Source organism: Notamacropus eugenii, chromosome 4 (assembly GCF_028372415.1).
Source record: "Notamacropus eugenii isolate mMacEug1 chromosome 4, mMacEug1.pri_v2, whole genome shotgun sequence".
NCBI lineage: Eukaryota > Metazoa > Chordata > Mammalia > Diprotodontia > Macropodidae > Notamacropus > Notamacropus eugenii.
This window is the reverse complement of record NC_092875.1, coordinates 324,472,663-324,497,275: the sequence shown is the minus strand read 5'-3', so window position 1 is coordinate 324,497,275 and position 24,613 is coordinate 324,472,663. Positions and strand designations below refer to the sequence as shown.

At 40.9% G+C, this 24,613-nt stretch overlaps 1 protein-coding gene across 16 annotated transcripts in view; it reads left to right on the top strand.

Annotated features, from left to right (window-relative positions):
• The window catches only part of CTIF (cap binding complex dependent translation initiation factor), a 490,358-nt gene that overhangs the window by 49,217 nt on the left and 416,528 nt on the right, over positions 1–24,613 (top strand). For 14 of the 16 annotated variants that reach the window (XM_072605163.1, XM_072605153.1, XM_072605161.1 and 11 more), the window contains one exon: positions 6,234–6,374. The gene's annotated coding sequence lies outside the window, so the exon portion shown is untranslated. Of the gene's footprint in view, positions 1–6,233; positions 6,375–9,822; positions 9,878–24,613 lie in introns of all 16 variants that reach the window. The other 2 variants (XM_072605149.1, XM_072605148.1) reach the window with 1 other exon arrangement.

Genomic DNA, 24,613 nt, shown 5'->3' with positions numbered 1-24,613 from the left:
TCAGAATAGGCTTTCAGTAGGAGATGGTACCTGACCTTTGCCTTGAAAAAAATCAGACATTCCATGATGTGGAAATGAGGAAGGAATGCATTTATAGGCACGAGAAACAACCTGTGGGAAGGCATGGAGAGAGGAGATGGATTGTCACGTGTGGAAAATAGCAAGCAACCCAGTTTGGTCATTATGATAGAGAGTAATGTATAATAAATTTGGAAAAGTGGGGTGGAACCAGATTGGGAAGGTCTTAAAATGCCAAACAGTGGAATTTATTCTTTTTCCTAGAAGTAAGAGGGAGCCAATGGAACTTCTTGAATAGGAAAGTGACATGACCAAAAATGGCAACAGTTAATGTTGTTGGGGTTGTGAAAAGAAAAGAACACTAATGTTTGGTTGGTGGAACTGTGAAATGGTAGAACCATTTTGGAAAGCAGTTTGGAATTATGCAGATACAATGATTATAATGTCCATAACCTTTAAACCAGAGACTGTATTACTGGGAGGGTCAGAGGGGAGGGATACTTAGGATAACTATGATAATGTAATAAACAAAAAATATCAATACAAGCTTATTGAATAAGTGCTATGTTATTATTGTTATTAGTTATGAATTGGGGATATGAAATGTTTGTGGGTGTTGATGAGATGAAAGTTAAGACCATCCCTGTCTGTGGCTAAAGTAGAATGAAGATGAAAATAATGGGAGTTGAGGTATTTGAGGTAGCATCATCCTGTGAATCGAATTCCCCAAGTATAAGGACATGGATTGGGGAGGAAAGGAAGAGGGGGAGCCAGGCACTGAACTCCTTGAGAGAGGAGGAATGACCTGGGTGCTGGCAGAGCACAGCCACCAAGGTCTAGATGGGATAAATTTGGATGGAGTAACCCTCACAAGAAGAGAAATTGCTGAATGGGTAGTGGGAGAGTCAGGAGGTGGTACTGAGAGTAACAAGTGTTCCTAACCAATCTATCCTGTATATCCTGTTGCATGTTTTCTCCCTCATTAGATGTAAGCACTTTGAGAGCAGGGTCTGTCTTTTTGCCTTTCTTTATATCCCCAGGATTTAGCACAGTGTCTGCACATAGTGGGTGCTTTATAAATACTGCCTGGCCCTTCTTGTCCCAGTGTGCTGGGGGGTATGTAGTGCTAGAGAGATTGGACAGAGGGAGTATCTTAAGGAGGGACAACCAGTTTTCTATGATTGCAAGGAGATGGAAAGAGTGTAAGAGGAATAGATTTAACAGGTATGGTAGTTCATTAACAAAAGAACAAGGTTCCTGTACACTTTATGATAGGGTGGAGTGGAATAGGGACAAGAGATTTGAGGCTGACTTCTCATCCTTTTATCCTGGCTGCAGGCCCAGCCTTGTGTTACTCATCTGAAGGGAATTTGGAAGAGGCAGAAGACATAGTAGCCTCACCTTTAAGGAACAGAATGCCTACATGAGAGAAAAATAATGATGTGGGAGTTTTTTGATCTTGAAAAACTATAGTAAAGTTGCACAGAGGAAGGAAAGAATCAGTGGTTGAACTAGACTTCCCCGTAGTCCATGATCTACTGTGAGGAATAGTGATATTCCAGGACATAATGAGACAAAGCCTCTGGTTACTTGGTTATGTGAGGGTGGATTAGATTTAGGCTGTTTCATTACTAGGTATCAGTTCACCTGAAACAGTTTGACACTCTTCTCATTTCATGTTTGGATGCCTCTAGGGCAGCAAGCAGCTTTCACTAAAAGTACCACTTGGTTTTTCTCAGGGGGCACAAATTCTATCTGTTAAACTTTCCCAGGCATTCATAAAGAAGCCTGAGGCTGCATATCAGGCCATGTGAAGCTTTACATTTTGCTTCCAACCTCTCTACATCTTAAATCTTTCTGGTACTCTGCCAGTGGATTCTCTCAGCCAACAGGATCTCGTTGCAGCCAGAGGACTTAGTTAACCTTTAGGTAGGCAGAAGTCACTTTTTTTGTTGTCATAGCAAAAAAAAAAAAAAAAAATCATGGTGAACAGGTATGTAATGTGGTTGTCTGTATACTTTCCAATGAGATTAGTAGATTGCTTCTGTCACACCTACAATTTAAGGTGTCATAGTTTGGCCCAAGGACTTTATTAAGATGCTATTTTTTTATAACCCCAAATGACAGGGCCTCTTAACACTCAGGTTTTAAAAAATAGTACAAAGCTAACTCACACACAGGCCGACTCAAAGCAAAGCTTGTTAGCTATAAATGTGCATGGGATCTTCGGAAGGGGGAATATAGGCAGGCCCAGGTCATATTGAACAAGTGTTTCACATTTGTACATGATTTGCACATACCTACTTGACCTGTAGTCTTTATTATTGTGTAGTTTTTAAACTAAATGTGTTCCCATTTATACCAGAAGTTTTCCTCCATGTAAATTCTGTTTTGTGATTTTCTCTATGTGTCTGAAGTTCCTGCAGGGGTAGAAAAGAGGGGATAATGTCTGACAAAAACTACACAGCAGCTCCTCTGAGCAGCTGGCATTTTAAACAAACTTTATTTGTCTGCCTTTTTAAGGAGGGATATTAATGTTTTAAAACTGATGTTTGGACTTCCTCCTCGAAAGTTTCTCTTCCCTTGGTTTCTGTGATACTATCCTCATCTGATTCTCCTTTTACCTTCACAATCAGGCTTCTCTTTCTTTCCTTGGCTCCTTTTCCTGACCCTTAGATTTTTCCTAGAGATCTACCTGGCCCTTTTCTCATTCTGAATAAAATTCTTACTCACATGGCTTCCCCACCTCCAGTTGATTGTGGCCTTTCTCCCCAGTCATTTTGAATATACCTATAGTTAGGTATGTGTGTTCATATGAGGGTCTGGGGGGTGGGGTGGGATTGGGAGCATGGGGTGGAGTGGGGGAGGGGTTTGTCTCTCCTGATAGAATGCCCACTCCTGGGCTCCAACTGTTTAACTTTTGTCTGTCTCCAGTCTTTAGTGCAGTGCCCAGCACATTGTAGGGGCTGTTGTTGATTGCCTGACCTTTCCCTGGAGCTCTAGTCCTCCATCTTTAATTGCCTTATGGGCATCTTAATTGATTATTTGGTCAGTTCAGTCGGTAGCATTTATTAAGTGCTGACTATGTGTTAAGTACTGAGTTGGACAAAAAGCAAAACAAAACAAAATCCAGAACACAGTAGATCTCCTCCCAGAACTTGCATATCAGGTCAGACGTGAGGAAATACAAGATATGTACAAAGGGATATCAAGGTAATTTGGAAGGAGAGAAGCTAGTAATTGGGGGTGGGGGTGGTCAGGAGAATTGTAATGTAGGGGTGTGGTGCTTTTGCTGAGCTTGAGAGGAAGTGAGGGATTCTAAAAGGTGATGAAGAGAGTGAGCCCCAGGCATGGGGGGCAGATGCCCTGAGCAAAGATGTGGATGGAAGTGGGAGAAACAGCAAACAGGCAGGCCAGTTTGGCTGACATTAATGGAATAATGTGTAATAAACTTGGAAATGTAAGATGAACCGAGATTCTGAAGAGATTAAGTGCTGAACAAAAGAGTATGTATTTTTATCTTACCAGGAATAGGGAGCATGGAGCTTTCTGAACATGGGAGTGACAGCTTTACCTGTATATCTTAACCAACACCATAAAACATATTTTGTCTGTAACTGGATTCATTATCTTCCTCTGAAAACCTACTCTTCCTTATAGTTTTCTTATTTTTGATAATGCCACCACCATATTCTTAGTGACCCTCGTTCAAAACCCCCAGGTAATCTCTGATCCCTCTCTCTTTTGCTCCCTTGCATATCTTCAAGTCTTTTCTATTTTTCCTCCATAATGTTCCTTGCCTCCATCCATTCCTTTTTTGTTTCCATGGCCACTACTGTATTTTATACCCAGAGTACCTCTTACTTAGACTATTAAAGTAGTCATCAATATTTCTCCCCTATTCTGTCTTTCCCTCTTCCAGTTAATGAGAATTTTTTGTTGTTCACTTGCTTCAGTCCTGTTTGACTCTGTGATCCCATTCGGGATTTTCTTAGCAGAAATAGTGTTGTGTTAGTGAGGAGAATATTGGATCTGGACTCAGAGGGTCTTGTTCCATATCCTAACTTTGTTCCTTTCTATCTGAATCAGTCTAGAAAAGTCATTTTCCCTCTCTTGGCCTCAATTTCCACATATGTATAATAAGATGGTTGGACTACATGACCTAAGATTCCTTTAGTTCTAAATCCAGAACTCCTTAGAATCATAGAATCCCAGAAGTAGGAGAGACCTCAGAGACCTTCATCAAGTCTATAGCACAAACTGAATTTATAATTAATGGCAAATAGTAGTAAGCCTCTACTTGAAAACAATAAGGAAAAAGACCTGTGGTTTTGTGAACATTATCATGGTGGAACTCTTGCTGTGGAAAGCTCCTTCAGCAATGATGATCACAGCAAGTGTGTTATTTAGTAGATAAGCACTAAGGAGATGTCTGAGGTATGTAGAGGTTATTCAGTTTGTCCAAGGTCATGCAAGTAACATGGGTAGTTATTTGATAAGTAGTATTTGATTCCAAGTCCAGCATTCTACCCACTATCAGTACTGACTCTGAAAACTTTCACTGATGGCAAATTCATTACTCCTGAAGACAGACCTGTTTTTTAACAGCTTTGATTGTATAGACATTCTTTTGTTGTTGATCTAAAATTTACCCCCTTTGGCTTCTGCCTGTTGGTACTAGTTCTGCCATTTGGGAAAACTCAGGTCTGAAAATGTCAATCCTTTTGTTAGAACTTTTTAGTTTTATTTATTTCCTTATTTCCCACCACATAAATTTGAGGCCCTTTGGATTTTTGTTTTGTAGGTCTTGGGTTGTGATTTTGTAGGTCTTCATAGATGTGGCCTCAAGTTATCTTTCCAGCCTTGTCTTTTTACTATTACTTGGCATATATTCTATGTTCCAGCTGTACTGGACTACTCCCACTCATCTGATTTCTCTATGAAGCCTTGTCTGAGTCTGGACTTTTCCTACCCTAGAAGTTCCTAGAAGGGACTAGAATTCATCTGTCCCTTCTGTGAGCTAATAAAAGACTTTATTTTCTAGCAATGATTACATCTTTCCTCACCTCAGTTATTCATGCCCATGTTTCATCCTCCTTTGTCTGTAAGCTTCGTGATTATCTTAATGATTTTTGTGTCCTCCCATAGTGCCTTAATAGGTGCTTGCCATTCTCTCTCTTGCTGCCTCCCTTTCCTCTGTTCTCTTCTTTTCTCCCTCTCCTGTCCTGTCCTTTCCTCTCCTCTTTTCTTACACACACACACACACACACACACACACACACACACACACACACACACATCTTTTTAAAATATTTTCTATAAATTTCAAGGATATAGATAGGCAATGGTGTTCATGAGTTATATGTCCACAAACCTAATAAACAACCCTCTGGCACTGAGTCACTCTCATACTTAAACAAGATACCGTGTCTATACTCAAGTCAGTTCTGGATTCATATGTGAAGTCTCTCCAAATTGGTAGAATCTTCCAGAGCTTGTGCTCCATTAAATAGTCTTTGGGTATCCAGGTTCAACTTCACATATCTGTGTAAGACTTTAGTAGAGGATTAAATGAATAAATGAAACCATTATAGTTTATGATAGTTGGTTTAAATTTCCAAAATATTCCATTTTATTTAAAAGTAGAATGTTTTGATGATTTGAGTTTTTTCTCTTTTTAATGTTCAGTTCAATGAAAGTTTTTTTTTCATTTGTTCCCATGAAACCTTCGTTTTTGCCTTTTCCTACTGTGGTCCCTGAAAGTATAGGGAGGAGCACCTAGGTCTTAGAAGTGGGGGTGAAGGTGGGGAAGGAATGTCCAGAGGGTGTATAAAGGGGATTTTCTCCTAGTACCAGAGGGCACTGGGTACTGGTGGGATGGTAAATATTTAACAACCAACTCTTCCTGTCCCCAAAAATGTACTCAGAATCACTTTTAAGTTAAATTTGCATAATTAATATTTTCTTCATCACTTTCTTAAGTCTAGACAGTCAACAACAACAAAAAGAATCAAGCCCTGATTTGTAGCATTTGCTGCTCTCCAGGGTATAACTGCACCACAGTCAAGACACCAAGACTTTAGGGCTTAGCACTGTGCAGCTCATACATAGAGAGAAAATGGGTACCTCGCTGGAGTTCTTTTCATTTGAGCCTGAGCTTAGCTTGCAGCGTTTCTTGTCTTCCCACCTTACTTAGCCTTTTTCATTTCTTCCAGATCCTTCGTGGGATTTCCATTGAATTCTTCCCTGCTTGGACGCTTCGTTCTATACTCACTGGAGAGTTCTGTTGGGGGAGATCCTGTTTCAGGAGCTCGACGGCTGTGGTCCCCGAGACTCCCCTGGAAGCACAGAGAGTGGTAATTATTCTTATTTGGAAGCATGAACTGCTTCTTTTTGTTTTTCCTCAAAAGTCAATTTTGTGTATCAGCAGAAGGTATTTAATATGGGAAAAACTGAAAAAGAGTTTTGAGCTTTATCAAGCATAAGATCCCCCCAGACTTGTGCAGGTGGAAACTGTCCAGGGGTATGTTATTGGCAGAATGCCCTTTTTAACCTGACAAGGAATGCCTATTAACTCAATTTACTTAGCTTTGTTTTCTCCTAGTGTATTGCTTTGTCTGAGAAGGGAGATAAGAGGGAGATAAGACTTTACAGCTTAGTGCATTCTCAGCAGAGAGACTGAAGTGTGAGTGGGAGACAAATGAAGGAGAAAGGGAAAATATGGAAGGGAGTTTAAGCCCTTTTAAGTTTCACTTATTCTCTCTGTGACCTTGAGCAAGTCTTACATGCAATTCCTCATGCAGCAAATGCTTGTTGACCAACATTCATGTATATTATTTTGTTTATACATAAATGTATATGCATTGTGATTCAAGGTCCAAAAAGGCTGATTAATATCTATAGTTAGGGAGAAATTAGCAAATTTATAAAATAGTCTTCTGTTCTCAAGGTAAATTAATAGGATCATCAATACAAAACAGGAGGAAACCTTTGAGATGATCTGCTCCAAACCTTTCATTCTACAAATCAGTAAACTGAAGTCAAGATATTAAGTTTACACAGGTTGTAAGTATCAAGCTGAGAGGATTTGAACTCAGGTCCTTTGACTCTCTATCTGGGGCACTTTTACTAAAATTTCTATTTATTAAAAAATTAGCTTTAGAAAGAAGTTAGATGGGAATGCAGTTCTCACTGAGTATAGTATAATGGAAAGAGCACTATATTAGATGTCTGAGGACCTGGATTCTATTTCCAGCTGCCATCAAACAGCCGTATGACCTTGGCTCATTCATCTGTCCCTCTGGACCTGTTGTGCTCTCTGCAAAGTGACTTGGTTGAACTGGGTGACCTCTAAAGTCCCTTGTAGCCCCAGTGCGTCATGATTGTTTATTTCATATATATATATATATTGTTTATTGTGTATTTTACCTGACTTTGAACATTGAAAAAGTTCTCCTTTTAACCCTGAAGACACTCATAGCAGAGAAAGGTTATTGTGTTTGTTTTCTTGTGGCATAGACCTGAGAAAGCAATAGAAAATTGGATCTGCGGTTTTTACTGGGAGGGGATTTTCATCCATTTTGAGTGCATCCCAGCTGCCATGCCATATTGGGAAAGAATGATAGTCTTTAGCCTAGGCTCCCACCAAGCCAAAAGGAGAGAGGCAACATTCAGGTGGAATTTTGTTTTGTGTTGGGGTTTTCCCCACTCTCATCTGTCCACATACATTTTTAATATAAAGCTTAAAATAAAAGCATTTTGTGGGAACTGTGTATGAGCTAGCTTGGCTGGTATGGAACTTACCTGTTATTTGGATGGACTTTTGGTTCTCTAACATCTTTCATCCTTTTCCTCTTTCACTAACGTTCCTTCTTCTTTCCTTTCCTTGTTCACTGATACTGCTTTTCATTTGTGATTTGTGATGTGTGTGTGTGTGAGATTTTCCTCCATAGAATTCTCTGGTATTAGCCAATGTAAATGTTGGTAAACAGTCAAGAAAAGAGCCATCTCTCTGATGAAATTCACCTGATGCGCATTTTTCAGGAGAATCAGATCTAGTCAGAGGTGTAGCCATTTAATAGTGGACAGTAAAGATAAGTGTAAATACTGTTCTGTGGAGACCCGAAAGATGGATGCGCAATGCACAGACCTCCGGAAAACAGAGCGGAGCATGTGGAGCTTTGTCCTTGTATGCCTTTTAAAATTCTCACCCTTGAGCTTTAACTCTGGGTACCAAAAGTTCTGAAGGTTTGCTGAAGGGCAGGGAAGAGGGGATAAGGAATATTTTTTCTCCTTTACTACAGTAGAGGAGAAAACACTTTTACAGAAGCACTACCGATACCTAAAACCTCCTGCCTCCTAGCTTGTATGTTTAAGTGTCTGTAGTGAAAGGCCTTTAAATGGCAATTCTTTGATGGTACAGAACAGCCATGAGACCTTTAAGAGGCTCCAAAGAGAATGGTTTTGTGGGAAATTACTTCAGAAAATTGATTAAGTTTGGCTCAGCCTTGGACTTGGCTGTCCCACATGTCCCTGAGCAGAAAGGCCATCTGAAAACTGCACCGAGTTGAGTCAGACAAAGGCATTGGGAAGATGGGCTGGGTGGCCTGCTGGGCTCAATCCATGTTTTGCTCTGCTCACAGGATACCTCATTGTTATCCCCTGAATGATGTGGGAGAAATGAAATGACTGGTGTGAGCCTCTGTGGAGGGGCATCATGCAGGAGTGAGGGAGAGAGGCCAGGATTGGTGGGGGTTGGGGTGGGGAGGAGAGAAAAGAGGTTGATAGTGGAGCTCAGGGGAGGAATGTGACTGGTCAAGAAAGTACAGAAGCAGTTGATGTCATGGAAAGATTAGTGGATTTAAAATCTAGGTTTGAATAAAGGTTTATATATGAATTATGTGACTATGGGCAAGAGGAGCCCCAGTTTTATCATTTTCGATTCTCCAAACATTTTTAAAATGGGAATGAATGATTTGTTCAAAAGAAAGAATTTCATTAATCTTTTATTTTGGAGAGAGGTGAAGCCCATACCTGTGCTTTTATTGGTCTAAGGAGCTCCCAGTGGGGAAACTCCTCTATCCCCGGAGATCTGTACCTACTTTGTCTTGGAGAGTTGCTTGAGGCAGCTAGTCCAGGGTCACACAGCTGGTATGGGTCAAGGGAAGGTTTTGCCAAAGAGGCAGTTTCTCTATCTGCTATGCTTGGCTCTCAGTTACCCTTAAAGTTAATTGTTATTACAATCTATAGGTTATAAGTGATGACTGCACCAATGGTGTGGTAGAGTGAGAAGTGCGATCATTTCTCTTAGTACCTGTGTGAAATTGGACAAACAGCTTTCAAAAATACTCTCTAGGCCTCAGTTTTCTTATTTATTAAATGAAGAGGCTGGATTACTATAATCTCTTCTGTCTCTGAGTCCTGTGATCCTGAATGTGTCTTTGATTTGTGTCTTGAAATGTAGAGGTAGGGAGGTCCCCTGTTTCTTTAAGAGACCCTATCCAGAATGCCTTGCTTTCTTTTGTGCCTTCTTCCTCTCTATTCTGTTGTTGTTCAGTTGTTTTCAGTCATGTTTGATTCTTCACGACCCCATCTGGGATTTTCTTGGCAGAGATACTTCAGTGGTTTGCCTTTCCTTCTCCAGCTCATTTTACAGATAAGGAAAGTAAGGCAAACAGGAATAAATGACTTGCCTAGGGTCATACAGCTGCAAATCTGAGGTCAGATTTGAACGCAGGCCTTTCTGACTCCAGGCCTGGCACTAGCCACTGCTCTCTAGTTGCTCTCTTTCTCCTTGCTTCCCAGGAAAATTGGAAGACAGAGTCTGGAGGACAGTCTCCGAGGATGAAATCTTAGTGATGTAAGTGATGTCTTGACTCGTATATTCTGTCTGCTCTCCCTATCTCTAGTTCAGGTCTACGTCACCTCTATCCTGAACTACTGGGATTGTCACTGATATCCACATCTGTGGATTTGTTGATAGGTCAGTAGAAACTGTCAATACACAGAAATTTAAGAGGGAAAACCCAGGTTTATTATATGCGTCAGCACAGTCCCAGAATTCTTAATTAGCTGAGCAATGTAGAGAGATTTCCTTAAATTTATATAGTTCCCAATTACATTAGAGAAAGAAAAGAATGAAAATAGATATAATTTTGGATTTGTAGCTGCCAGAAGGAGAAAAGAATTTGTAACCATCAAAAGGAAAAAGTAGAAATTTGCATTTCAAAGGTAGAAGAAGAAACTTCACACTCAATCTGATTTATCAGTAAACACTAACAAGGGGGACTCAAAGAAAATTCTTTTCTCTCTGTCCGTCTCCTTAAGGAGTATTTGAATCTTAACCGATTTAGCACACCGTAAGGGAATTGTCAGCCGGTTGTGAGTCTTTCTATACAATTAAAGTGGCTGATCTGGAACACCTCCCTCCCCTCCCCCCAGACAAATAAAAAAACTAATAGTAATTCTCCCATCTCTCCTCCATCCAATGTGTTCCTCAGGTCATTGCAGACCAGTCTTCTTAAAGCACAGTTCTGATCACTTCACCACCTTCTGTAAAATTTTTCAGTAATTCCCCATTATCTATAGGCTAAAGTCTGAATTCCTTGACTTGGCGTTCAAAGCAGGCTGTGATCAGATTTCAAGCTACCTTTTCTGGGTGCCATGTTTTCAGAAGGGACATCAATAAATTGAAACTTATCCCCAGAGCAGGGTGACCGGAATGGTGAGGATATACCAAACTATTCCGTATTAGGATCAGCATAAGGATCAGAAATGTTTAATCTGGAAAAGCCTAGAGGAGACATACTGTCTTTAAATATTTGTCACATGGACTTTCTGTGCTTGGACCTGGATGGCAACAAAAATTCCTAACAATAGTAACTTCCAAGAAATGAAGATGGGCCACCCGGAAGGGGGGCAGGTAATGAGTTTTTCTGTCACTGAGGTAGTAGATAGGATTCATGCTCCAGGTAGAAGTTGGATTATATTACTTCTGAAGTCATTTTGGGCCCTAAGATCCTATCTTTTTCAATCTTATTGTTTATAATTTTCTCATTTTTTTTTCCAGCTCAAAAATTTATTTATTTTTGCATTGCTTCTCAGTACCTTGCCTTGCTGCAACCAAATTGGATTACTTGGAATCCTTTTAAGGAAATGCTCTTTCTCATCTCTGCTTATTGACATTCCCAATGTCTATTGGGGGGGCTGTCTGGTTTGAAAGTTGAGGATGCCACATGCGAAACAACCAGAAAGCAATAAAAGCTTATGTTGGTAGCTAGTGGCACAGTGGATAGAGCACTGGGCCTGGAGTCAGGTCAGCAAGGCCCAAAGTTCAGATCTAGCCTCAGATGTTTATTAGCTGTGTGATCCTGGGCAAATCACTTATCCTCTCTGTCTGCCTCAGTTTCCTCAAGTATAAATGAGAATAATAATAGCACCTACTCAACCAAGGTTGTTGTAAGGATCAAATGAAGTATTGTAAAAGCTCTTAGCACAGTGTCTAGCACACAGTTGGTGCTTACTAAGTGCTTATTCTCTTCCCTTCTCCTAGATCTTTTTTTCCCTCTTATGACCTTAGAGGCAGGAATGAGCAGGCAGGGGCAAGGGGGGAAGGGAAGAGGAGGGAGCATTGACAGTGAGACCAGACTAATCCTCTCTGCTCCAGGTCTTGTCCAGTGGCCACCACTGTTCTATGTTGTCTAGTACGTGTTAAAACCTGAATGTGGAAGATTAGGAAGGAGTGGACTCACATTTCATAGGTCAGTGTGACAGCCAGAAGCCAGATCTCCCTGGCTTCACCTCCATGACTTTGGGGAAAGGCCTCCTGCTGTCCCATTAAGTTGATGTAACTACCAAATCCATGTTAGCTCAGTCACTCAAGGTCTTACTCCCTGGTAACAGGATGGGCTCAGTAATAGCCAGCCCTTGTTACTGTAGACCTCAGGCAGTCTCAGGTGGAACCAAAGCTGTCCCTGTGGCAGATCATCCTTAAGAAATCAGGCAGATTCTGAAACATTCTCCCATTGAGAGATTTGGACGGAGTTTGTTAAAATAGAGCCAGAATTTGGGAGGTAATGTTCTAAGGGAGAACCGATAAATAAATTATTCAGAGCCTCTGGAGGGGAGGCAGGCTAAAAGAGAGGGTACAAAGGCTGTTCCATTAGGCTAGAAGTCTGATGTAATCACCAAACTCCATTTCTCCCTAGGAGTACCTGGCAGTGTCTTTTTTGAGCTGGGAACAATCCAAATGAAGATTGCCTGGGTTAGGGTGGTTACTGCAGTAAGAGAAAAATGGAAATAATGTGATTCTCCCTTTTCTCTCTTAAAAAAAAAAAAACAAAACTAAGCATTTTGAGTCCCTCTCCCAACCCTGCAGTTCAGGTGGTTTGTTTGAGAAGATGATGGGAGTTCCCTTCAGTTCACCAGAATGTAGCTTGGCAGACAAACCCTGATCTGGAAAATTGGCTTGTGTTCATGCAACTGGGTTCTGGGGAAGATTGAGAGGAAAAGGGGAGTGACTGGGGTTTATAGTAGTAACAGCTGGGAATGAGTCCTGACTGGCAGACCCCAGACCCTCTCCCCTCCCTACCCCTGCTATTGAGGGGTGTGAGGCAGAGATGACAATCTTGGTTTGTGTCCCATTTCTCCAGTTTAGGGCACTAGTTGGATTCTCCAGATACAGTTGTAGTTTGACACTCCTACCTTCTGGTTCTTCTCAGTGAATCATTAATTCTCACCTCCCAAGCCTGAGTGAGCCTCCATTGACAAGTCTCTGGGATGGCAAATCAGGAAGAAATTCCTCTCTCACCCTTTTTTTTCTTCTTGCATTAAAGTAGCACAGCTTTTCATGGTATCCAGGTACACCAGCCAGTGATGGGTGTGATAGAAATACTTAGATGTGTAGAGGGGGCTTGCTCTGAATGTATCCATGTGTGCATAAGGATTACTTCTCTTTCTTGTCCATCCAGCTTTTGACTTATCTGGAACAACTTTCTTGCTACTACTGAGTGTCTGCTTTCACACACACATGCACACTCACACATACATGCACGCACGCACACACACACACACACACACATACACCATACACCAGATTGGGTCATGATTAGTGAGTAAAAGCTCTACCCCATCTCCTTTTTCATTTTGGATAGGTACAGAGTAAGTCACACAGTATGAACAGGCATGGATGGGTTGTGACCTGAATTGTGATATCATTACATTACCTTTCTTTCTGAAACCCACCTCTTTTTGAAACTTAGTCATTTTGGTTAAGCATCACCATCCTTTCAGGTACCCAGTTTAGCAACTTCAGTGTTCTCTTCAGTTCCTCAGCTTTCTTTGCTCCACATATACCATCAGTTGCCAAATCTTATCATTTCTTCTTTCACAGTATTTCTTGCATTCCTACTCAAATAATCACCACCCTAATTTGGGCCCTTATCACTTCTCTCCTGGACTATTTTAATAGCCCCTTTTCTGGTTTTTCCATTTCAGTGGAGAAACTCCTCTCTCTTCTCTTCACTTAGCTGTCAAAATGATTTTCCTAAAGTACAGTTCTGACCATGTGGTTCCCCTATTCATTAATTCTATTGACTTCTTTTTGACTCTAGTATCAAATACTATTTTATTTTTAGTTTATCCTTTCTTAATTTTTTGCATATATTTTATGATATTTTTTTTTAATTTATTTAACTTTTAACATTCATTTTCACAAAATTTTGGGTTCTAAATTTTCTCCCCATTTGTCCCCTCCCCCCACCCCAGAACACCGAGCATTCTAATTGCCCCTATCACCAATCTGCCCTCTCTTCTATCATCCCTCCCTTCACTTGTCCCCATCTTCTCTTTTGTCCTGTAGGGCCAGGTAACTTTCTATACCCCATTGCCTGTATTTCTTATTTCCTAGTTGTATGCAAGAACAATACTCAACAGCTGTTCCTAAAACTTTGAGTTTCAACTTCTCTTCACCCCTCCCTCCCCACCCATTCCCTTTGGAAGGCAAGCAATTCAATATAGGCCATATCTGTGTAGTTTTGCAAATGACTTCCATAATACTCGTGTTCTGTAAGACTAATTATATTTCCCTCCATCTTATCCTGCCCCCCATTGCTTCTATTCTCTCTTTGGATCCTGTCCCTCCCCAAGTGTTGACTTCAAATTGCTCCCTCCTCCCGTTGCCCTCCCTTCCATCATCCCCCCCCTCCCTGCTTAACCCCTTTTCCCCCACTTTCCTGTATTGTAAGATAGGTTTTCATACCAAAATGAGTGTGCATTTTATTCCTTCCTTTAGTGGAATGTGATGAGAGTAAACTTCATGTTTTTCTTTCACCTCCCCTCTTTTTCCCTCCACTAAAAAGTCTTTTGCTTGCCTCTTTTATGAGAGATAATTTGCCCCATACCATTTCTCCTTTTTTCCTCCCAATGTATTTCTCTCTCACTGATTAATTTCATTTTTAAAGATATGATCCCATTCTATTCAATTCACTCTGTGCTCTGTGTGTGTGTGTGTGTGTGTGTGTGTGTGTGTGTGTGTGTGTGTGTGTAATCCCACCCACTACCCAGATACTGAAAAGTTTCAAGAGTTACGAATATTGTCTTTCCATGTAGGAGTGTAAACAGTTCAACTTTAGTAAGTCCCTTATGACTTCTCTTTGCTGTTTACCTTTTCATGCTTCTCTTCATTCTTGTGTTTGAAAGTCAGATTTTCTTTTCAGCTCTGGTCTTTTCATCAAGAATGCTTGAAAGTCCTCTGTTTCATTGAAAGACCATTTTTCCCCCTGAAGTATTATACTCAGTTTTGCTGGGTAGGTGATTCTTGCTTTTAGTCCTAGTGCCTTTGACTTCTGGAATATGCCCTTTGATCCCTTAATGTAGAAGCTGCTAGATCTTGTGTTATCCTGATTGTATTTCCACAATACTTGAATTGTTTCTTTCTAGCTGCTTGCAATATTTTCTCCTTGACCAGCGAACTCTGGAATTTGGCTACAATGTTCCTAGGAGTTTCTCTTTTTGGATCTCTTTCAGGCAGTGATTGGTGGATTCCTTGAATACTTATTTTGCCCTCTGGTTCTAGAATCTCAGGGCAGTTTTCCTTGATAATTTCATGAAAGATGATGTCTAGGCTCTTTTTTTGATCATGGCTTTCAGGTAGTCCCATAATTTTTAAATTGTCTCTCCTGGACCTATTTTCCAGGTCAGTTGTTTTTCCAATGAGATATTTCACATTATCTTCTATTTTTTCATTTTTTTGGTTTTGTTTTGTGATTTCTTGGTTTCTCATAAAGTCATTAGCCTCCATCTGTTCCATTCTAATTTTGAAAGAACTATTTTCTTCAGTGAGCTTTTGAACCTCCTTTACCATTTGGCTAATTCTGCTTTTGAAAGCATTCTTCTCCTCATTGGCTTTTTGAACCTCTTCTGCCAATTGAGTTAGCCTATTTTTCAAGGTGTTATTTTATTCAGCATTTTTTTGGGTCTGCTTTAGCAAGCTGTTGACCTGCTTTTCATGATTTTCTTGCATCTCTCTCATTTCTCTTCCCAGTTTTTCCTCCACCTCTCTAACTTGATTTTCAAAATCCTTTTTGAGCTCTTCCATGGCCTGAGCCCATGGAATATTTCTTTTGGATGTTTGGGATACAGAAGCCTTGACTTCTGTGTCTTTCCCTGATGTTAAGCATTGTTCTTCCTCATCAGAAAGGAAGGGAGGAGATATCTGTTCACCAAGAAAGTAACCTTCTATGATCTTATTTTTTTTCCTTTTCTGGGCATTTTCCCAGCCAGTGACTTGACTTCTGAGCTTCCTCTTCACACCCACCTGGCCTCCAGATCTGCCCAGCCAGTGCTTGGGGTCTGAGATTCAAATGCTGCTTCCCAGTCTCAGGGCTTTAGGCGGGGGCGGGGCTGCTAGTCAGTGTGAGATTAAGTTCAGGTGCTCAGGTGGGAGGCAGGGCTGCCTCACAGGGGGCAGGGCTGCCTCACGGGGCTCAGTTCTTTCAGGGGCTTTATGTGGAGACCTTCAACAATGGATCCAAGCTCCTGCCTGCTTGGGGAGCCCCTGTGCGCTGCCACCCCCACTGCTGCCTCCCAAGGGGGCCTGAGTTATGGGGGCACCCCACTTCCTTCTCGGCAAGCCGAGAAGACCCTCTCACCAACCTTTGGGGCCTGTGGGTGGAGGGACCTGAGCTGGAGATTCTGTCCCTGAAGCCTGCTCGAATCTGCTCCTCTCAGTGCTGAGTGGCTAAGGCAGGGCTGGGCTTGGCTCTGGGTCCGGTGCATGAGGGACCTTCCGTGTCAGTTTTTCAGTCTCTCTGGAACAGTAATCTCCTCTGCTCCGTTGTTCTGTGGCTTCTGCTGCTCCCGAATTGGTTGAGAGTTCTTCTTTACAGGTATTTTATGGGCTGTGTGTTTGGAGCTAGCATATGTGTGTCTTTCTACTCCGCCATCTTCTATGATATATATATTTATATATTTATATAATTTACAAATAAGTAAATATACATATGGGTAACTAGGTGATACAGTAGGTAGAATGCTGGGCCTACAGTCAGCATGACTTATCTTCCCAAGTTTAAATCTGGCTTCAGAAACTTAATAGTTGTGTGCCGCTGTGGAAATCACTTAACCCTGTTGGGCTCAGTTTCCTCATTTGTAAAATGAACTGGAGAAGAAAATGGCAAACAACTCCAGTATCTTTGCCAAGAAAACCCCAGATGGGGTCATGAAGAGTCAGATACAACTGAAAATGACTGAAATGTTGGCTCTGTTTTAACAGACTCTGTCCAAATCTCTCAATGGGAGAATGTTTCAGAATCTGCCTGATTTCTTAAGGATGATCTGCCACAGGGACAGCTTTGGTTCCACCTGAGACTGCCTGAGGTCTACAGTAACAAGGGCTGGCTATTACTGAGCCCATCCTGTTACCAGGGAGTAAGACCTTGAGTGACTGAGCTAACATGGATTTGGTAGTTACATCAACTTAATGGGACAGCAGGAGGCCTTTCCCCAAAGTCATGGAGGTGAAGCCAGGGAGATCTGGCTTCTGGCTGTCACACTGACCTATGAAATGTGAGTCCACTCCTTCCTAATCTTCCACATTCAGGTTTTAACACGTACTAGACAACATAGAACAGTGGTGGCCACTGGACAAGACCTGGAGCAGAGAGGGTTAGTCTGGTCTCACTGTCAATGCTCCCTCCTCTTCCCTTCTCCGCTTGCCCCTGCCTGCTCATTCCTGCCTCTAAGATCATAAGAGGGAAAAAAAGATCTAGGAGAAGGGAAGAGAAGAGAATAAGCACTTAGTAAGCACCAACTGTGTGCCAGAGACTGTGCTAAGAGCTTTTACAATACTTCATTTGACCTTCACAGCAGCCTTGGTTGAGTAGGTGCTATTATGATTCTCATTTTAGTTGAGGAAACTGAGGCAGACAGAGAGGATAAGTGATTTGCCCAGGATCACACCATTTGCAGGAGACCTCTTGTGGAACTGGGGTAATCTAGAAATGTTTGTACTGTAAAGACAAAACATAGCTGTCACCCTAAAAAAATGACCAGAGATGAGATTTGAACTCAAATGCTCCGTTTAAAAACCATTGCTCTTTCTGCTGTGGACCACAGAAGTATTAACAATTATAACTGGACTTTCTTGTCCTTCTTTGCTTTGGAATTGTGACTATAGAATATCACTATAGATATTGTCAGATACAGCTGATGTGGTCATTGTTTTTGGTGAATATTTTTTTTGGTCCTTTAAAATATTGTTACAACAGATGGCTTTGCAGGGTAAACAAGAAAGGAGGAAAATATTCATAATTTAAGATGATGCAGATAAAACTAAGTTGTTTTTTGAAAGAGAGTTGGATTTTACTCAGATCTTTTGACTCTTAAGTTATCATTATAGTACTTTTCCCACTAACCCATGCTACTTTCTGTTGTGTCAGTATGGCTTTTGTGACTTTTTTTTTTTTTTGTTATATCACAGGCTTGGGAATGGGATAGTTACAACCTTAGCAATAGTAATAGAATATCTGTGAATAATCCACTGTGCTGGTTTAGAAACTGAATTATCAGCCAGCCCCATGGAGATAGTATCTTGTCCCTTGAATATCCACAACTCATGCTCTATATTCAGCAAAAATTCAGCATGAGTTTCCTTCTCGTGCATTGTTTGGACCTATCAGGTTGATCTCATCTGACTTACCTGCCTTGTTCTTAATTTTAATGCCCTCTCCCCACTCCTCTTTTCTTTATATCCTTAGCAAAAGGGCATTGTCTTCTGTTTTTGGTCTCAAAGGTGCAGGTCTTAGTTTAGAAAAGTCCCTTTCTCTCTCTGGGACTCAATTTTCTTATCTGTAGTATGAAAATTGAATTAATTGCTTCTGAAGTCCCTTGCAGCTCTAACATTCTGGGATTCCATCAGCTTTAACATCAACAGCTTCCATGTTTTGGTTTTGAAATTTCCTTTCTGTACTAATATTCCGACAGTTTTAGTCTCTGGTACCTCTGAAATCCACTGGAACTTCCTCTAAGAGAGTCAGACAGAAGAATAAAAGGTTAGATGATGTTAGTGAACTATTGAAGATAGAGGGAGATGAATCGAATATTTTAATAACTGAACCAAAATAGAACATTCTAAGTTACTGGGAAAGAGGTCCAATCATTCTTAGTGAGCTATATATAGAAGGGTGGAGGGTCAGGATCCTGAATCTCCAAGGAAAGGCATATTCAAAAGAATAGGAATGATATAAGAAGACATCAGAAAGAATATGTCTGAATTTGAGCCATCAGATCCATCCTGGATTTCCAAGACTTCAGGCATATCTAAGCATATAACACAATACACATGACTTCCCCATGAATGCAGAAGTTCAGAAGCACTGACATAAAGGGACATCATTTCCCCTTGAAAGATTCTTTACTTGATAACTTCTGTATCCTTTCTCATGCTAGAACAACCAAGAGCATCAGCCCAGAGGCTCTTCTTCATTTTATTCTTGGAATTCAGGAAGCCCCAGAGTGGGGAGGGGGTTAGGATTGGTCTCTGAGTTTGTCATCTGCAGCTTTGACTTTGCCAGCCTTAATGCAGCAGTTTTGAGATAATCTATTTCCCTTGTTGACATAAATCTAAAGGCATGAGCACCTTCAGAATGTGTGTATTTCCTTATGTATTTGATTTATTTAGCAATTGTCTACTGCATACCTGCTGTGTGCCCAGCACTATATGAGGTGTTGGGGGCAGGATTGTGTTCGCCCTTGGTTGCTGAAAAGACTGTGCCATCAGAGAAATAATGACATGACTTGTACTTGACTTTGTTTTGAGGGAGAGAGGGCTTTGTAGATCACCAGCCTCACTTCTCCTCCAGAGCCATCTGAACCCAGAAACCTGATATTCCTTAGGATGACTGGAGATGACCCAGGGAGACCTTGGGCCCTTTAGGCCAAAGTCTTTGCAGGCACTCACTTAGGGTGAGGCAACGACCATTCATTGAATAGGCCTGTTTAAGAAGTAGCCAGGGCATGGCCCCTTTAATGAGGTCAAGAAAAAGAAAGACATCAGGCTGAGTGGGAAACAGCAACAGTTATTATTGATAATCACTCTCAAGCTAGGAGGGTCCAGAGGAGCCCTAAGGCAAGGCCCCAATAGAGTCCCAGTTTCAGAGTGCAGTAGATTTAAGGTTTTGGGGCATGTGAGATAAGGAGAAGGCATGATGCGTCCTTGCTATGAAGAATCTTAAGACAACAGTGATAAGAACAACTCATGTTTATAGAGGGTTTTAAGATTTACAGAGTGCCTTTTAAAGATCCATTTGGAAAGACAAGATATACACAGAGGAACAGTTAGTGCCAGTCTGAGGAGTGCATGAGAGGGTAAATGATATAATATTTGGTATACAGAGTAAGTAAGCACATAGGAGAGCTCAGTAAGACCTTTACTAGTCAGTTCTAGAAGGCTTCTCAGAGAAAGTGAGATGTGAGCTGAACCTCTAAGGGCAACAAGGATTTCCATGGGCAGAGGAGGAAAGAAGATGGTATTCCCTGCAGGGGAAAAGTGAGCACTTGGTGGTCTTCACGACTGCTCCTGCTTCCTCTCATTTCTTTTCTTGGGAGGCATTGTCATACTTGGAATCAGAAGACCTAGGTTTGGTCCCAGTGTGGACACTTATAATGCTCAGCAACTCCCAACAAGTCCCATAACGTCTGTGAGTCTCAGTTTCTTCATCTACAAAATGGGGGTTATTATTTTACACACACCCACAGACACCCACACCCACACGCACACCCACATACACCCCCCCACACCCACACACACACACTCTCTCTCTCTCTGTCTTCTACCCTGAATTGTTGCAGTGATGTGTGTGTGCACGCAGTGCATATGTGTGTATATGTATATACACACATATGCACATGTGGGTGCATGTGTGTGTACATATACACACACGTATAGACCCACACACTACCTACCCTGAAGTGTTGCGGTGAGGAAGGCACTGTGAACCTTTACAGTCTTATGTCAATGAGCTGCTGTTGGTAGTAGAAACAAAGGCTCAGACATAGTGAGCAGTGGGAAAATGGGAAAAGGGAGAATAAGCATTTATATAGTGCCTTCTGTGTGCTTGGCACTGAGCTAACCATTTCATAAATATTCTCTCATTTGATTCTCACAACAACTCTGGGTGGTAGGTTCTCTTATTATCCACATTTTTCATTGAGGAAACTGAGGTAAATAGAGATTAAGTAACTTGCCCACATAGTAAGGTTTAAAACCATGTTTGAGTTTAGATCCTCCTGAATTCAGGCCCAGAGCTTTCTCCTTTGTATTACTAGCTCTCTCTATAGAAGAGACATAGGAAATTATAAACTCTGAGAGCAGCAGTGAAATTTCCATATAAAAATATCCTGAGAATAGCCAAAAGGATTTCTCTAGTTGTGTGCAAATACCTTGGTCCACTTTTTAAATTGTAAAAGGATTATGAAGGATATACTAGTTTAGGCCCGAGTACCTTCTGTCTCTTTGGAGACTGTTGGATAAATGGACCTTCTCATTTGTACCTGCTAGTGCAGGGGTAGAGAACCTGGGACCTCGAGGCCATATATGGCCCTCTAAGTCCTCAAGTGTGGCTCTTTGACTGAATCTAAACTTCACAGAGTAAATCCCCTTAATAAAAGGATTTTTTTTCCCCATCTCTGTGCTGGTGTGACGGGACTACTTGGTTTTTGGAAGGCCATGTTGAAGTTTACGATACTGTAGAAAGAATGATGAATTTGGAGTCCAAGAAGGACGTAGGATTGAAACCTTGTTCATCTGCTTACTACTCATGACCTTAAGCAAGCCACTTAACTTTTGGAGGCCTCAGTTTTTTTGTCTGTACCACAGAATCAATCTGTCAATCTGTTAACATTTATTAGAGTTAGAAGGAGCTTCAGAAGTAAATTGTCTAGTCCAATTGGTACTTGAATGAGAATCTTCTCCACTACATGCTTGAAAAGTAGTTATTCAGTCTCTGATTAAAGACCTCCAACAGTGAAAAACTGCCTTAGTCCAGAGGTAGCCCATTTTCCTTTTTACCTCAGGCCCAAATCTGCTTCTCTGCAACTTCTGCCCATTGTTTCCAATTTTGCCCTGTAGAGCCAACTAGGACAAATATTCTTCCAGTGTCAACTCTTCAGATGTTCATCAATTCTCCACCAAGTTAAACATCCATAGTTTTTTCAATTGACTCTCATATAGCATGGTTTCTAAGCCCTTCACCATCATGGTAGCTATATTCTGTATGTGTTCCTGTTTGTCAATATTCATACTAAAATGTGGTACCCACAGTATCCTCATGTACCACTGGTGGATACTCCAACCACTCTGGAAAGCATTTTGAAACTTTGCCTAAAATTAAACAGTGCATACCCTTTGACCCAGTGATACTAATACAGCATTTATACCTCAAAGAGGTTAAAGAAAGGGGCAAAAGACCCATGAGTACAAAAATATTTATAGCAGCTCTTTTTGTGGTGGCAAGGAATTGGAAACCGAAAGGATGCCCATCAATGGGGAATGACTGATTGTGATAGAATACTATTATACTATAAGAAATAAGGGAAGGGATTGTTTCAGAAAAACCTGGGAAGATTTGTATGAACTGATACAAAGTGAAGTGAGAAGATCAGAATAACAATTTATAGATTAACCACAATAGGGTGAAGAAAATCAATTTTGAAAGACTTAGTATCTCTGTCAGCATCCTGACTAACCACAATTCCAAAAGACTAATAATGAAACATGCTACCCACTTCTAGAAAGAAAGAGATGGACTCAGTGTGTAAATTAAAGCATATTTTCTTCTCTTTCTTTCTGTTTTTGGATATAGCTAATGTAGAAACTTGTTTTATATGGCTATACATATTTATAATCTTTTGTTTTGTTTTGTTTTTCCTCAATGGTTAGGGAAGGGGGAGGGAAAGAATTTGGAACTGAAAATAAAATTGAATTTTGAAAAAAATATATGCTACTGTAATGTTAATGAGAGTTAAAGATCGTCTCTGCCCATAAATAGGCCTCAGGTGGAGCCCATTAAGGGAAGATTGATTAGAGGAGGCTTATTTTGTAGGAAGGCCCACACCTTTTGTTAATTTCTAATGAGGCACTAGGTCTCTAGGGTCATGATACCCTCTGGCTCTGAAAAGTGTATTTATACCCTGAGTTGAGATTTTGCTTTTGGGGCTTTTTCTTTGGAAGAAGATTCGTGTGCCAAAAGAGACTCTGGGCGGCTCTTGAGGAGCCTCTCTGACTTTGAAAACCCAGATGTTGGTGCTTTTCTCTCCGGTAATTGTATGTATGTATATATGTATGTATGGTCAGACAGTTGGATCTGTCTGTTAATATGTGATGTATATATTGCTTATGATCAGACAAAAGCCTTGTCTATTGGTCTTTATTTCTCTGCTTGTATTTCTTCTGTTGGTGAATGTGATTAAAGAAGATTATTGATCCCCTTTTAAATTGCTTTCCTTTTAGAAAAGCAGATCTAAGAATGTGTGCTAGCAGGTCATTTCTGGATGTGTCAGGGTGATTGCTGCTACAGGTACCCAGAACTGAAGCATAATACTCCAGATGTGGTTTGACCAGGACACTACTAAACCTTTTTTAGTATTGTTTAAAATCACATTTAATATTTTGGTTGCCATGTGCCACTGTTGATTCTTATTGATTGACCAGGACACTTGCCCTTCTTGAGCTTCAGTATCTTCATCTGTCAAGTGGATGTATCCCTTCCATCTCTAAATTTTATGATCCTTATTATCTTTTAAAATTGGTTATGTTGTAACAGCATGGACTTTCTAGAACTCTGCCCCCAAGCCCAACCAAATACGCGTAAAAATGGCTCTAAACAAATTCTGGAACTGCAAAACCCACAGAATGATGGAGTGAAGCAAATCTCCAGCCCAAGACAGCCTGGAAGGTCGCCACATAGTATCTATCACACCATGCAGGGGGCAGGGCACAATCCAGCATGGGCCATGATGGCATAGACAGTACCTGAGCAGGCCTTGGGGGGACTGAATCTAGGGCATCTGTGGTGGTTTCCAGACTTCAAGACCCCAAAACACTGATGACAAATTGGAAGGTCAGTGGAAGAAGCCTGTGGGGCCAGTGTGGGAGAGTGGAGTCATCTGGCCCCAGCCCCAGAGCAGTAGAGGGGGAAGGGGGCAGAGGAATCTGCAGCAGCCACAGCAGCAGCAGTGACTGTTTCTGGAGCTTTAGGCCCACAGATTGTGGGAGAATCAAGTGGCTGACAGTACACCCCACACCCCCACTGGAAGCAAAGATCTACCTTAACAAAGCTCAAAAGTCAAGTAAATGGCTGGGGAAATGAGCAAAAACTGGAAAATGAATGAAACTATAGAATCTTACTTTGGTGACAAGGAAGGCCAAAACATGCAAACAGAAGAGAACAAAAGTCAAAGCTCCTCCATTCAGAGCCTCCAAGAAAAATATGAATTGGTCACAGGCCATGGAAGAGCTCCAAAAGGATTTTGAAAATCAGGTAAGAGAAGCAGAGCAAAAATTGGGAAGAGAAATGAAAGTGATCCAAGAAAATTATGAAAAACAAGTCAGCTGCTTGCTAAAGGAAACCCAAAAAAATGCTGAAGAAAATAACACTGTAAAAAATAGACTAACTGAAATGACAAAAGAGATCCAAAAAGCTAATGAGGAGAAGAATGTCCTAAAAAACAGAATTAGCCAGATGGAAAAGGAGGTCCAGAAGCTCACTGAAGAAAATAATTCCTTAAAGATTAGAATGGAGCAGATGAAAGCTAATGACTTTATGAAAAATAAAGAAATTATAAAACAAAACCAAAGGAATGAAAAAGTAGCAGACAATGTGAAATATCTCATTGGGAAAACACCTGACCTGGAAAATAGATCCGGGAGAGACAATTTAAAAATTATGGGACTACCTGAAAGCCATGATCAAAAAAAGAACCTAGACATAATCTTTCAAGAAATTATCGCAGAAAACTGCCTTTGTATTCTAGAATCAGAGGGTAAAATAAATATTGAAAAAAATCCACTGATTGCCTCCTAAAAGAGATGCCAAAAGGA